The sequence below is a fragment of the Lontra canadensis genome, unplaced genomic scaffold (genome assembly GCF_010015895.1).
Source record: "Lontra canadensis isolate GAN:19392208 unplaced genomic scaffold, GSC_riverotter_1.0 scaffold131, whole genome shotgun sequence".
NCBI classification, from domain to species: domain Eukaryota; kingdom Metazoa; phylum Chordata; class Mammalia; order Carnivora; family Mustelidae; genus Lontra; species Lontra canadensis.
Window position 1 is genome coordinate 3,410,180 of NW_022631125.1, and position 15,507 is coordinate 3,425,686.

Consider the following 15,507-nt stretch of genomic DNA (forward strand, 5'->3'; position numbering starts at 1 on the left):
AAGTTTCCTCTTACCGAAGTGTTTCTATCCAGATCCCCTTGCATCTGTACTTTCTGCTTCTTAAACATGGTTATTTGGTGCATAGGTTTTCATAGCTGTTATACCTACAATGTGAAATTGTCTTTTAGCGTTATAAAGTATCCTGTTCTGTAATGTGTAATTATTTTTTTGGCCTGACTTCTACTTTATCTGATATGGAGGAGCACAGGCTCCACTTACGTGTTATTTCCATTTGCCCATGCCTTTATTTTTAGCCTGTCTGAATCATTTTCACTTAGATATATCTCCTATACACCACATACAGTTGGGTCTTGCTTTGTGAACCACACTGAAAATATTTTCCTTTCAGTAGGTGAGTTAAACTGTCACATTTATTGATAAGTCATTTTTTAATCTCAACTCTGATATATTATTTTATATTTTATATTGTTGTATATTTATACACCTGTATATGTATTCATATGTTATGTATGTTTACTGTTTCTTTTTCTTCAGGATGTGTTTTCTTCACTATTATAATTTATAAATTTCTTTTGGTATTTAAGAAGGCTTGTATCTTCTAGTATTTATTTTTGTACTTGTAACTTCTTTTTCTTTTTAAGATTTTATTTATTTATTTGACAGGCAGAGATCACAAGTAGGCAAAGAGGCAGGCAGAGAGAGAGAGGGGGAAGCAGGCTCCCCGCCAAGCAGAGAGCCCGACACAGGGCTCAATCCCAGGACCCTGAGACCATGACCTGAGCCGAAGGCGGAGGCTTTAACCCACTGAGCCATCCAGGTGCCCCTGTACTTAGAACTTCTTTAGGAGAATTGAACACCTCCCATTTTACTAAGTAATATTGAATTTTTTTAAAGATTTATTTATTTAGGGGCACCTGAGTGGCTCAGTCGGTTAAGCGGCTGCCTTTGGCTCAGGTTTGATCCCTACGTCTGGGATCAAGTCCCACATCAGGCTCCTTGTTCAGTGGGAGTCTGCTTCTCCCTCCTCCTACTGTTGTGCTCTCCCTTGCTCTCTCTCTCTCCCTCTCAAATAAATAATAAAAAAATCTTTTTTTTTAAAAGATTTTATTTATTTATGTATTTATTTGAAAGATAGAACATGGGAGAGAACACACAAACAGGGATGGGGTAGAGGGAAAAGAAGACAGAGAATCTCAAGCAGCCTCCATGCTGAGTGCAGGAGCCCATGTGGGACTCAATCTCACAACTCTGAGATCATGACCTGAGCCCAAACCAGGGGTCAGACGCTTAACCAACTGAGCCACCCAGGCGCCCATTAAAGTGATTATAACCAATACACTGAAATTTTAACTTCAGTAAGTAGACTTTTTATTTCTAGAAGTTTCCTTTGTTCTTTTACATCTACGTGTTCTTTCTTTTAAATGGAATTCTGTTCTTTATTCTTAATTTATTTTGCTTATCTTTATCTCTTTTAATCATTTTAAACATGCTTAGTTTAGAGTCCTTAACCAATTCTGCTCTTTTATGTTCATGGGGTTCTACTTCTCTGCTTGTGTTGGCTGAGTTTCCTTCACAGCGAATTGTTCCCTCACATGTTTATAAATGTTTCTGGTGATCCCAGCTATGTGGCAAGTTGCAGTACTAAGACACCTACCATCTGATTCTAAGTTGTGTCATTTCTAATATGCCACACCTCACACGCCAACCACTGCCCATTCACAGCCACGCTCCACACACACAAGGCCTCTGCCTTCCACAAGGAGGATATTTTCCAAACAGAAAAGCAGTTCCAATAAGAATGACTTTCTCAAGGGAGTAACAGAACAAAATATCTGAAATTAAAGCTGTCTGAAAAATCTGACACCTGAGTCTGCCACACACACCCATCCATTGTCCTGCCATTTGCACATGCTACTTCTGCACTGATACCTCTACCTTTGTACTTCTGTAGATACTCCACACATCCTGTGTACACCCCCAGACACCCACTGAGTCTTATAGTCATTGATTCAATAGTTTTTCATTTAACAAACATCTATTGAGCATCTACTCTGATGTAGCAGAACTCCTCCCAAACACTGGGATAACTCAGTGATTAGGACAACGTGAACACTTCTAAACACTGCAGACCTGATATTTTCAGTCTTTTGCAACTTGCAACTTTTTTTTTTCTTTATATTCCTTCCCTGACACTTATCTTCCCCTTCTTGCCTCCCCTGACACATCTGACACAAAGGAAACATGTGACATGGCTCATATCTCTTCTTAAAATAAATTGAAAGTAAACTAGTTCCTAGAATCGCAAGACACCCCCTGAAATAACTGAAGACACTTTGGGGCATGTCAGTACCAGCGCTGGGAAGCAACTGTTAACTGATGTTCAAAGTATCAGTCTTACACACACCCGTGGATGAAGAAAGCACAGGGGAGGCCGGCAAAGCGAACATTTCTGAGCAAGCTCAAACTGGCCTATGAACAAGGAAATAGTTACCCAGTTGGAGAAGTTCTTTTGAGGAATGAGGTCATCCTACAGTCTAGAGCCTTTCTACAGGAGGCAAGAGCCCTTGGCAGCAAGAGGGAGCGCCTTCAACAGTATTTCTGCGGGAACTTCCTTTTCTCCTCCATTGAAGCCTTGCTTCTCAAGTGTCCCTTGTCCTGATGTCCTCATAAATAGCACTGCCCCATTCTTCTGAGCTCCTGAAAGCGGACACTCTTCACTATTTTGTGCTTACTTGGGTTATGTCCACATTTCAAGTCCTCTTCCTGAGCATTTAAAAGGGAATTAGCAGCAATCTTTCAGAAACTCTTCCAAAAAACAGGAGAGGAGGGAGCACTTCCTAACTCTTTCTATTAGATCAGTATTACCCTAATACCAAAATCAGACAAAGACATCACAAGAAAAGAACTTAGGAAGATCTTATGAATAGAGACACAGAAATCCCCAACAAAATACTGGGAAACTGAATTCAGCAATCTATAAAAAGTATTATACATACAACTAAGTGGGATTTATTCCAAGAATGCTAAGTTGGAAACTAATCAATGTAATATACCATATTAATAGAATGAAGGACAAAAACCATATGATCATCTCAATAGACACAGAAAAAACATGTGACAAAATCCAGCATCTTTTTTGGTAAAAACACTCAACAAACAAGAAAAAAAGGAACTTCCTCAACCTAACAGAAGTCATATATTAAAATCAACAGATAACATAACAACTGATAGTGAGATATTAGTTGCTTTCTCCTTAAGATCAGAAACAAGGCAAGGATGTTCACTCTTCTACTTCTATTCAACATTGTTCTGGAGTTTTTAACCAAGGCATTTAAGTCAAAATTAAATAACATAAAAGACATCAAGATTGGAAATAAAAAGGTAAAACTACCCTTATTCATAGAAGATGTGATCTTGTGTATAGAAAATCCCAGGGAATACACACATATACACAAATATTAGAAATAACAAATGAGTTTAGTAAGGTTATAAGATACATGATCAACATACAGAAATCAATTGTATTTTCATACATTAATAAGAAACAATTTGAAAAGGAAATTAAGAAAACAATTCCAGGGGCACCTGGGTGGCTCAGGGAGTTAAGTGTCTGCCTTCAGCTCAAGTCGGGATCTCAGGGTCCTGGGATCAAGCCCTGCATTGGGCTGGCTCTCTGTTCAGTGGGGAATCTAATTCTCCCTCTTCCTCTCCCTCTCCCACTGTGCTTTCCCTCCCTCTCTCTCTTTCTCAAATAAATAAAATCTTAAAAAAAAAATAAAAGAGAATAATTCCATATATAATTGCGTCAAAAAGAATAAAATACTTAGGAATAAATTTAACAAAATGAGTGCAAGATTTGTACATTGGAAACTATAAAACATCAGGGAAACAAAGTAAAGAGGACCTGAATAAATGGAAAGATACATGTTTCAAGGACTGAATGATTTAATATTGTTAAGATTGCAATACTCTCCAAAGTGATAAAAAAAAAATCAATACAATTGCTATCATAATTCCAAATGCTTTTTCTTTTTCTTTCTTTTTTTTTTTTTTTAAGAAATGGGCAAGTTGATCTGAAAATTCATATGGAAATGCTAGGGACCCAGAATAGCCAAAACCATCTTGAAAAAGAAGAACAAAGTTGAAGGACTCAGACTTCTCAATTTCAAAACTTACTGCAAAACTACAGTAATCAAAACAGTGTAGTACTCCTATAAGGATATACATACAGATCCATAAAATATAATTGAGAGTCCAGAAGTAAACTCTTACATTTATGGTCAACGGATTTTTGACAAGTGGGTCAGGATAATTAAATGGAAGAAAGAATAATCTTCACCAAATCATGCTGAAATAACTGGATATCCATGTGCACAGAAATGAATTTATACTCCTGCCATACATCACACTATATACAATATATGGTTATCACACTATATACAAAAATTAAGTTGAAATGGACCATAGAGTTACATGTAAGAGCTAAAACTATGAAACTTTTGGAAGAAAATATAGAAGCAAATCTTCTTGAACTTGGTTTAAGCCATGTTTTGGGGTTTTGTTGATTTTTGGCTTTGTTTTTGTTTGTTTGTTTTTGGGTAGGACACCTAAAGCACAACCAACAAAACGAAAATAGATAAACTGGACTTTATCACAATTAAACACCTTTCTGCTTCAGAGGACATCATCAAGAAAGTAGAAAGGCAACTCAGAGCAATGGAGAAAATATTTGCAAACCATATATCTGATAGGAGATTTGTGTCTAGAATATATAAAGAATGCTCACAATTCAACAAAAAAGAAATAACCCAATCTTTGCATGGGCAAAGGATTTGAACAGACATTTATCCCAAGTATCAATGACCAGTAAACACATGGAAGGTTGTTCAGCATCATTAGTCATTAAGGAAATGCACATGAAAGCCATAAGGGGATATTACTTCACATGCACTATATTGGTTGCACTAAAAAGATGGACAATTACAAGTATTGGTGAGGATGTGGAAAATTTGGAACCTGCAAATGTTGCCAGTTGGAATGCAAAATATTACATCTGCTTTGGAAAACCATCTGGCAGTTTCTCAAAAAGTTAAACGCAGAGTAACCATATGACCCAGAAATTCCATCCCTAGGTACAAACTTAAGAGAATGAAAAACATATGTCCACAAGGAAACTTACATATGATTGTTCATAGTAACATACATAAAGGTAGATAGAATCTTGAGGCACCCAGATCGCTCAGTCAGTTGAGCATCAGACTCCTGATTTTGCCTCAGGTCCTGATCTCAGGGTCATGAGATTGAGCCCTGTGTTGGGCTCCAAGTTCAGTGTGGAGTCTGCTTGAGATTCTCTCTCTCCCTGTCCCTCTGCTCCTTCCTCCATTCACACTCTCTTTCTTTCTCTAAAATAAATAAATAAAATCTTTAGGGAAAAAAAAAACGTAGAAAAACTCAAATGTCCATCAGTGGATGAATGGATAAGCTAACTATGACATATGCATACATATAATGGAGCATTATTCAGACATAAAATTAAATGAATTAACTGATACATGTTATTAACGTATCAGTTGATGAACCTTGAAAACATTATGTGAAAAGTGCCAGACACAGAAGGCTACGTATTGTATGATTTCCTCACGTGAAATATCAAAACAAAAAAAAACAAAACAAATCCATAAAGCAAGACAGTAGATTAGTGGGTGCTGAGGGGTGGAGGCAAAGGGAACAGGAAGTGACTGCTAGTGAGTTTCTTTCTGGGGTGATATAAATGTTCTGGATTAAATGGTGATCAATGTACAACTTGTGAATATATTAAAAGGCACTGAATTGTATGCTTTAAAAGGTAAACCTCATGGTATGTGAATCTTCTCTCAGTAAAGCTGTTAGCAAACATTTTTAACTAATTAAAATTAAATAAAATTTAAAATGTGTTTTCTCAGTTGCACTAGTCACACTTAAGTGGTCAATAGCCATAATATAGCTAGTAGCTATCACATTGGAAAGTACAAATATGGAACATTTGGTTATCACAGAAAATGTTATTGGACAGTGCTGGTCTAGATCTCACTACAAGATCGCAGAGATCTAAGAAATATGTCAAGCATGGGCACCTAGATGGCTCAGTCGGTTAAGCATCTGACTCTTGACTTTGGTTCGGGTCATGATCAACTCCCATATCAGGCTCCGCACAAGGTGGGGAGCCTGCTTAAGATTCTCTTTGTCCAGGGTGCCTGGGTAGCTCAGTGGGTTAAACCTCTGCCTTTGGCTCAGGTCATGATCTCAGCATCCTGGGATCGAGCGCCACATCTGGCTCTCTGCTCAGTGAGGAGCTTGCTTCCCCCACTCTCTCTGTCTACTTGTGATCTCTGTCTGTCAATTAGATAAATAAAAATTTCTTTAAGATTTTATTTATTTATTTGACAGAGAGAAACACAGCGAGAGAAGGAACACAAGCAGGGGGAGTGGGAGAGGGAGAAGCAGGCTTCCCATCAAGCAGGGAGCCCGATGCAGGGCTTGATCCCAGAACCCTGGGACCATGCCCTGAGCCAAAGGCAGACGCTTAACGACTGAGCCACCCAGCCGCCCCGATAAATAAAATCTTTAAAAGAAAAAAAGATTCTCGCTGTCCCTCTCCTTCTGCTATTGTTCTCTCTCTCTCTTAAAAAAAATGTCAAGCACATGCAATGTACTTATAAGAATTGAGTTATGTGAACAAACTATAACATGTAGCTGACAAAATGGGGAAAATTTGATTGTTGACTTGGTGTTTCATTATATTAAGCAATTACTGTTACATATTTTTAGGTATGCCAATAATATTGTGGTTATGTTTTCTAAAATTACTTCTGTTTTAGAAATAAACACTGAAATACTTATACATGCAAAACATTAAATGATACAGTGTCTGGAACTGGCTTCCTTATAATCCAGAGGTCAGAAGATCAGAGAAAACAGATATAAGAAAATTGGCCATGAGTCAACAATGATTAAATTTCAACAATGGATATCTGGGAGCTCATTATGTTCTTCTCTCTGTCTTCGAAAATGTTTGAATTTTTCATAACAAATAGTCAATAAACAAACAGGCAGCCACTACTTATTAATATCTAATTGACTATTGCCACATGGAAATATAGTATTGTCAGATTTTATAACTTTTTAAGGGAATTCAGAAATCCAGATTCTAATGTAAAATCCTTGGTGTTTCATGGCTGGATCATTTGTTTGATAATAGGGTACAAAAAAACAATCACATCTGGAGCTTGGATTCGGCACACAGCCCCCACTTTACAACGTCTAATTTAGAATAATCAATGGAATTCATATATTCTGAGGTCATCCATCATAAAAGTGATTTATCTCAAGCATATATAATCAACATTGTGTATTTTCTTTTTAAAATTATGACCTATTTCGAAAAGGCACAGAGGATAATAAAACAATCGTTCATACACTTGCTATGCAGCCTAAACAAATCTTAATACTTAGCCATAGTTTCTTCAAAAAAATAAAATGCTATAAATACCACTAATGTCCTCTTTGTGCCTGTCCTTCATCCTGTTCTTTCTCCCTCTCCACATACTATCCTGAAGTTTGTGTCCATCATTCCCAACCAAAGTTATAAAATTTCAATATAGCTATACATAGCATAAACAATAAATATGTTCGTTTCCTGTTTCTAGATTTTAAATAAGCAATTTCATTTTTAAAGAAATTAACTGCATTTCTCTATCTACCAAAATGGCCAGCAAACTGACTTCTTAAAGGCCATTTAGAATAGCACCAAAAAATAATATATATCTAGGAATAAATCTAACAGAAGATGGGCAAGACATTTAGGGAGAAAATGATAAATGACACTGGAAGGCATTAAAGAAGACCCAAGTAAATGGAGATATACATTACATTCATGGGCTGGAAGACTCAATATCATGAAGATATCAATTCTCCTTACTGTCATTCCAGTCACAATCCCAAAAGAGACATACATTGAGGGGGATGGGGGGTGGAGAATCAAGTTGCCGAAGACAATATACAGAATGATCTGTTTATACAAATTTCAAAACCATGCAAAAGCAAACAATATATTGTTTAACTACACCAATGTACGTGCAATCTACAATGAAAAGAAGAATATGATAAACAGAAATATGTAATATCTCTGAGAAGGAAGGCAACAGGAATTCAAAGGTAATGAAAATGTTCTATTTCTTAAACAGGGTGCTGTGCATGTGAGTGTTCACTGTATGAAAATTCTTTATTCCTTACACGTGCCTCATAAATCTTCTTTTGTGTCCAATCAATATCTAATATGATCAATTTTTTAAAAATAAGGATATACACCTATATCGCTACCACGGAAATATGTCAAGAATGCATGTGGTTAAGAGATAACGTTGAAAAGCTTTATGTGTCATATTAAATAGAATATGTACCGGGGTGCCTGGGTGGCTCAGTCATTAAGTGTCTGCCTTCGGCTCAGGTCGTGATCCCAGGGTCCTGGGATCAAGCCCAGCACTGGGCTCCCTGCTCAGCAGAGAGCCTGCTTCTCCCTCTCCCACTCCCCCTGCTTGCATTCCCTCTCTTACTGTGTCTCTCTCTGTCAAGTAAATAAAATCTTAAAAAAAAAAAAAAAGAATATGTACCAAAACAGTAATAGTGGTTATGGAAAATACTACATGCAACATGTCCAAATTGTGAACAGTAGAAATACGCACCAAAATGTTACTAGTGGTTATGTGTAATAATAAAGAAAATATGCACCTAATTTTAATAATGGTTCTGTACAGTATTAAGTAACACGTGCACCAAATAGCGAACAGTGGTTAAATCCTAGGGGAAGTTTGGGAGTCTTTAATTTTTTCTGTTATATAGGAGCTGGGAGTTTTGATAATTCATCATCATTAGATTTTAAAAAATGTTTAATAACAGAAAAAATCGCAGATAACCCTGGAAATAGTCAAAGTGTACTATATGAAGAAAAGACTGGATGGATTAAAAGAGAAAATGTCTGAAAGAAGAGGAAAAGGAAACGTTCTTGAAGTAATCCAGGTAAAGTGGGGTGGCCAAGAAATTGGAAAAACAAAGGGATATATTCAGAACACATCATGGAAGGGCTCTAGGGCCTGACAAAACAAGAAGGAGTCTAGATCTAGTTTTTTATTATTGGGGGAGGGGTAAAAAGAGGAAAGATGTGCTTTGAGAGGGAGGTTGAAAAGATCAGTTTTAGAAATGAAGTATTTGAGACATAATAGCAAATTTATTCTCTCTCTTTTTTTAAAAAGATTTATTTATTTATTTGACAGATCACAAGTAGGCAGAGAGAGAGGAGGAAGCAGGCTCCCTGCTGAGCAGAGAGCCCGACGTGGGGCTCGATCCCAGGAGTCTGGGATCATGACCTGAGCGGAAGGCAGAGGCTTTAACCCACTGAGCCACCCAGGCGCCCCTTATTCTCTTTTTTTAAAACAGTTTATTTATTTATTTATTTATTTATTTATTTATTTGAGAGAATGAGAGAGAGAGGGAGAGAAAGAACACAAGCAGGAGAGGCAGAGGGGTAGGAAGAAGCAGGCTCCCCGCTGAGCAGGGAGCCTGACGCGGGGCTCAATCCCTAAACCACCCCTCCACCCCATGCATCCTGACCTGAGCGGAAGGCAGACGCATAACCCACTGGGCCACCCAGGTGCCCTTACCTTATTCTCTTTTTATAAATGCGAATACAGGCATGGAGAATTTGAGCAACTTGCCTCAGGTATTTAGCTGACAAGTGGTAAAAACAGAATTCAAGTCTTTGCAGTCCACATTCAAGGCTTTTGCCTTTAACTACTATACAACTGTGCCTCTTGATATCCACTAGCAACATCCAGTTCCACATCTTTGATATTAGCGTTCAAGGGAGTTCAAAGCAGATGTTAGGATTGAAGACAGAATGTTTAGGAGTAAGCCACATAGAGATTACTGTTCAAATGGAAAATGAGGGGCGGCTGGGTGGCTCAGTCGGTTAAGCGTCTGCCTTCCGCTCAGGTCATGATCTCAGGGTCTTGGGATCCAGTCCCACATCCGGCTCCCTGCTCAGCGGTGAGTCAGCTTCTCCCTTTGCCTTTGTGATCGCTTTCACTCTCTCTCAAATAAATAAATACAATCTTTAAAAATAAAAATAAAATAAAATGAAAAATTAGTTTTCTGATGGGAGATATAAATGAAGCAAAGCAGAGAAGGGAAGAATAAATCTTGTAAAACAGCATTGTTACTACTGCTACTCTCTTATAAATACAAATGACTCATAGAAATGACAAGATTTAGAGAAAGAAAGACATGTGTTCAAATCCCAGCTCTGTTACTAGTATTATCAGCTGGGTGATCTTGGGGAGACCACTTAACTTCTCTGTGCTCTAGTTTTTCATCTGTAAAGAAGATAGTCATGAGGAGTGCATGAGAAATACATGTAAAGTTCTTAGCTTTGTAGTAAGCACATAACTGGTGCAGAAAATGATACTTTATTCTAAAATTTTGTATTACAAACAGAAAGATCGAGCCTGAGAGAGTAGCATTTTGAGATATAAACCATATATGTTAAAACAATAAAGAAATGTTCTTTGTCCTGATATTTTTCTAGAAGTTCTTTATTTTCTATGCACTACCAATTTTGGCATCATTTGAGAAAAAAAAGAAAGAAAAAAAGAGAGCCAAGTTTTGGTTCTCTGCAATTAGAAAACAATTTCACCTATGATTACTGGCAGGCTCTAGTAGAGAAAATGATGAGGAGCAGATTGTCAAAGCTAATCCCTCCCTTGGTTCCCAGCTACCAAGTTATGGATCACTTTGCTCATTACTTTGATTACATTTATGTGATACTTGTGCAAAGACAGAACAATAGTAATGGGGACCAGATCTGCAGTTGTCAGGGGTTAGAGGTGACTATAAAGGGGAGTAGAAGAAAGTTTGGGGATGTTGCAAGTGTTTTGTACGCTGATTGTAGTAAGCCTGACACATATATGTATTAAAATTCATAATACCATACATCAAAAGAAAAGCAGTCAATTTTATTTGATGATAATTGCAAAATTAAAAAGTGGGAAACCTGAATAAGCGAACAATCATTGAAGAAATGTAAAAGATAATCCAAGATCTACTGCTCAAAAGTCACCAAGCCCCAAGAGCTTAATAAAAGATATCTCTTCAAGCAGATAAACCTTCAAAGAGCAGATGTACTTGCGAGCTTGTTAACCAACTTAATACATTGCCAACGCTTAGGGTGCCTGGGTGGCTCAATCAGTTGAGTGTGTCTGACTCTTGATTTTGGCTCAGGACATGATCTCAAAGTCCTGGGGTTGAACGCCACAGCGGGCTCTGCATCCAGCGAGGGGTCTGCTTGAGGATTCGCTCCCTCTCCCTATGTAAAATGATTAAATCTTCAAAATCTTCTTTAAAAAAATGTTGCCAGCTCTCTTTCCGCAATACTAACCAGTATAACCCAAAACTGACAAGCCCAGACAAAAAAAAGAGAGCTATGAAAGAAAGAAGGGAAGGAGGAAGTGAGGAAGGGAAGGGAGAAGAGAATAAGAATAAATTACAGGCCAATCTCACACCCTAAAATCCTAAATAAAATATTGGAAAACTGAATTTAGCATCATATTGAATGAATGATACAGCATCGCAAGGAATAGGAGAAAATCCAAGAGTGTTTTAGAAGAACTTTGTACAACAAAAAGCTCAAGATAAAGTGATGAACCTGAAACAAATATAACACTGTATGTTAAAATTAAAACTTATTAAAAAAAAGATAAGGTGACAAAGTTACAGAATAAGAAAGTGTGGGGCTAAGGAAAAAGTCTATGTACATGCAGCATATTTAAATGTTCAGAAAAAGATCTATGTTTCCATTTCTGGCAATACTAGACAGTAGATATCCTTTATTTTTTAAATTTTTTTAATGAAGTTTTAAATTTCTTTGATAGAGTGAAAGCGAGCACAAGCTGGGAGAGCAGCATGCAGAGGGAGAGGGAGAAGCAGGCTCCCTGCTGAGCAGGGAGCCAGACACAGGGCTAGATCCCAGGACCCGGGAATCATGACCTGTGCCTGGCGCAGACTCCTTTAAAATATATAGCTGGGTGTGAAGGCAGTAAGGAACTCTCAGGGTCCAAAGATGGAGAGGAGGTTGTGAACCAGAGTGATGAGCAGACAATGACAGTGCTGGGTGTCTTGGTGTGGATCGTTTCTGGACCTTGGTAACCAGGGGACTAGTGGGTATAGTTTATGTAAAAAATAAAATAAAATAAAATCAGGGCACCTGGGTGGTGCAGTTGGTTAAGGAACTGACTCTTTGTTTCAGCTCAGGTCATCATCTCAGGGTCATGAGATTGAGCTCACCCTCTCCCTCTGTCGCTACCCCACCCCCCGCCACCGGCTCTCTCTCACTCTCTCTCAAATAAATAAAAATAAATCTTCAAAAATATTTTTTTAAAAGGCGAAGCAATATGTGATGAAGCAGGAGTCTACTGAAGTCTAGAAAGAGCCCTGAAGCCCAAACAAGAAATCCTCCAGGGGTTGCCCCCTCAGTGAAATGGCAGACTGGGAAATAACACTCCCACCAGCCATGGAGATATAAAACAGCTTGATTGACTTAGACTGACTTAGGGTGATGAAAAGAAAAAAATCTCCCCTTAATCATAGGTGTGCCCTCTCACAGACCAGGCCTGGAATATCTGCCTTCCCCCTGCACTGACAGAAGTTACAAGCAACCCTCTTAACTGCTAGGCCTCATGGACATTTTCCCTCCTTCCCCTTCTGGATTGTCCTGAGGTGTTTAACACTGTTGTCCATTGTTCTTTCTGGAAAGTCTCTAGTGCCCGTGCTTCAATAGCATTGCCCTCTCCTGGTGCTCTGTGCACCCCCCTGATGTTGTTTCTCTGTCACCTTCATGTTCCTCTCCCAATCTACCTGATTCTTTCTGAAGTGCCACCCTCGGCCCATAATTCCTCACATATGGCTTTCCTTTTCCTATTTTGAATATTTTTTAAAAATTTCTTAAGTAATCTCTACCCCCAATGGGGGGGGACTCAAACTCATAACCCCAAGATGAAGAGTCATGAGCTCTACCAATTGAGCCAGCCAGACACTCCATTACATACTGCTTTCTGATTGATCTTACCCGACCTCATAGGTTTAACCATAGGCCCTTCCTAATCTGTGCTCTAGCCCAGAACTTTAGAATACTGAATACCCCGAAAACCTAGCCCTGATTTTTAAACATTTTTTCCAAATTCCTGCTGTGCAAGCCTTCTTGGGTGTTCCACAGACACCTATAACCCCAAAAGCCCAACATAGAGCTCATCAGTCTTTCCTCTAAAATGTCATCTACCAAAGGACATACAGGCAGAAACCTAAGGATTATTCTAGAAGTTTCCTCTCACCCTCCAAACATGGAGCCTTAGTAATTCCACTTACTAAATATACCTCAAACCCACCACCCATTTCTCTAGCCCTGCTTCCTCTGCTTTAGTTCAAGACACATTTTCTAGGGGTCACTGCAAAAGTCTCCCAACTGAGTCTTAGCTTTTACTTCTGCCAACCTCACCTCCATACGCAGTGCCGCCAGAATGACTTACCTAAATCGTTGATCTGAACTTGCCGGTTTCTTTTCTACTTTTATTTTTTATTTTAATTTTAATTTTTTTTAAAGATTTTATTTATTTGACAGAGAAAGAGAGATCACAAGCAGGCAGAGAGAGAAGGGGAAGCAGGCTTCCCGACAAGCAGAGAGCCCGACGCCGGGCTCTATCCCAGGACCCTGAGATCATGACCCGAGCCAAAGGCAGAGGCCTAACCCACTGAGCCACCCAGGCACCCCTTAATTTTAATTTTTAAAATTAGTTTTGAGATATCATTGACATTTAACATTGTGTATGTTTAAAGCATACAACGCATTGACTTGGTACATTTATGTATTACAATATGATCACCACGATAGCTTTAGTTAATACCTCTATCAGATGATATAATTATCATTTCTTTTGGGGGGTGAGTGCCTTTAAGATCTAGTCTCTTTGGGAAAAAAAAAAAAAAGGAATCTACTCTCTTTGCTGGTCTCTGAAGAGTATAATACGGCCTTGTTGACTATAATCACTACGCTGTGCGTTAGATCTCCAGAACTTATTCATCCTTCCGTTGCAAGTTTGTACCCTTTGGTCAGTATCTCTCCAACTGCTCCAAGCCCTGGTCCCCAGTAATCACCGTTCTCCTCTCTGTTTCTGTAAGTTCAACTTTTTTACATTCCACATATAGGTGATAAACAGTATTTGTCTTTCTCTGTCTGGCTTATCTCAATAAGCGTAATGCCCTTGAGATCCATCCATGTTGTTGCAAACGGCAAGATTTCCTTCTTTCTTGCAGCTGAAAAATATTGTACATATATACCACATTTTTCAGTCTTGAAAAATATCGTACACAGACACCACCTCAATATTGTGTATATACACGACATCTTCTGTAACCATTCATTCATTGACTGACACTTCGGTAGTTTCCACATCTTGCCTATTGTGAATAATGCTGCAATAAACAAGAGAGAAGAGATCTATTTTCTGTATGTTTTCTTATCCTTTGGATATATACCAAGAAGTGGGATTGCTGGATCACATGGTAATTATATTTTTAATTTTTTGAGGAACCTCCATGCTGTTTCCCGTAGTGGCTGAATCAATTTATATTCCCACTGTCACTTTCTTTTTTAAAACCCTTCCACAGTGCTTCATTTCCTGCCAAGCTGCAGAGCATGGCATAGTGGCTTGGAATAGCAAAAAAGTCCTTCCTGAGCGGGTCTTTGGACAGCTGTCTAGTATCTTTCCATACCAACTGTGCCCAGCATGTTCTTCACCAGCAATTCCAGTGAGGTTTGCGGCAAGCCACACAAACCGTGTTCTTTATTATCTCTAGGCCTTTGTTCATGCTGTCCCCTCCGCCTTTTCTGCCCCCAGCTTCCCAGTCCATTATTATCTGGTCTCCTTGTCATGTCCAGGCTCTCTCTTCCAAGAGAACACCTCCTCTGTTCTCTTGATCCCCTGTGCAAACAACCTGCATAGATGGTTTTGTCCGCGTACGTTTCTCTCTCGCATTAGTTGAAAGCTCCTTAAGGGAGGAGACCCCACCTTACCCGATGTTGCGTTTTAGCATATAGTAGAAACTCAATACATGTTTTATTGTCTGAACTGGAACTGAAACACGGAAAGTAACTATCATTAAATCAAGTAATGTATTGATTTTATAAAAATGAGGAATGCTTTTTAATTAAAAAAGAAATCTTTTAAGGAATACATCAAAGTACAAAGAAGAAAGCTGCAATTCCCCCAGAGTCCCATCACTTGGAAAGAGCCAGCATCCACGGAGACAGAATGTAACAATCCAGATACCCTGAAATAATTTCATAAGAATACAGTTGGGTTAGATATGCGATATCTAATAAAATACATGAATTTAAATAACACTTTCCTTCAACTCAAGGGAAGAAAAAAAAAACAACTGGAGTGAACCTGCAGGAATATTCTG